Source organism: Corvus brachyrhynchos, unplaced genomic scaffold (genome assembly GCF_000691975.1).
Source record: "Corvus brachyrhynchos isolate BGI_N302 unplaced genomic scaffold, ASM69197v1 scaffold175, whole genome shotgun sequence".
In the NCBI taxonomy this organism is placed as follows: Eukaryota; Metazoa; Chordata; class Aves; order Passeriformes; family Corvidae; genus Corvus; species Corvus brachyrhynchos.
The window spans coordinates 2,426,709-2,427,535 of NW_008238448.1; the positions used below are offsets into that span (position 1 = coordinate 2,426,709).

General features: G+C 32.3%; 1 protein-coding gene across 1 annotated transcript in view; it reads right to left on the reverse strand.

Moving 5' to 3' along the window:
- PAPSS1 (3'-phosphoadenosine 5'-phosphosulfate synthase 1) overlaps positions 1 to 827 on the reverse strand; it is a 39,873-nt gene that overhangs the window by 28,130 nt on the left and 10,916 nt on the right.

Here is an 827-nt window from a genome sequence, read left to right on the forward strand (position 1 = left end):
CAATATTGGTGGCTTTCATTCAGAGAAAAAAAAAAAGCCTTCCAAAATCCACTAAAATCTTCTCTTACCAAATACTGTTTATTTTATTAGTTATTTTCCTCATATCTAGAGACTTCTGTTTTACTGTAGGATTTGAGTTCCCCAAATTATTATCAGAAGAACTGTTTGTACCACACTAACCAAAGAAACAACACATTCTCATGTCATGAAACACCTAGGCTTAAAGTCCCTGGGTCATTCTTCAAGATACTTGGGTGTTCACACACCCTTTTTGTCTCTCCCCTCCAGGTTCTCATGCACGGATGAAAACAGTCTTCACAAAACAATGTGAAAGTGGATTTACGTTAATTTTCAGTATTACATAATATCATGTTGTATACACAACATGAAATAAAGTAAAAAGAACCTACAAGCAATTAAAACACTTCTCCCTTAAGCCACCTGGTAAAAATAAAGCTCTCACTGTTCATTCACTAAAGGAAAAATTGCTTATAAAAACAATTTAACTGAGTCTTCAGGTTAAGTGTACACCTAGTCTTCATATTTATAAAGTACTGGAATCTACATGGATCAAACAAGATATTGCAATTTTAAGAGTCTTTCTTGGAACATCATTTGAGCTTGTTTGTAATATTAGAATAATAATTCTGTTTAATGGACTGAAGGATAGTTCCAGTTATAGAACTAATGTAAACATTTTATATTTAAGATTAGTATTTCTGTTTTGAGTAATCACCTCCATAAAGCACAAACATCACCAAAAAAAGCAAGTAAGTATTTAATTCTGGCTAAGTTCAGAAAGCGATTTCTGTAACTAGAATTCTCAG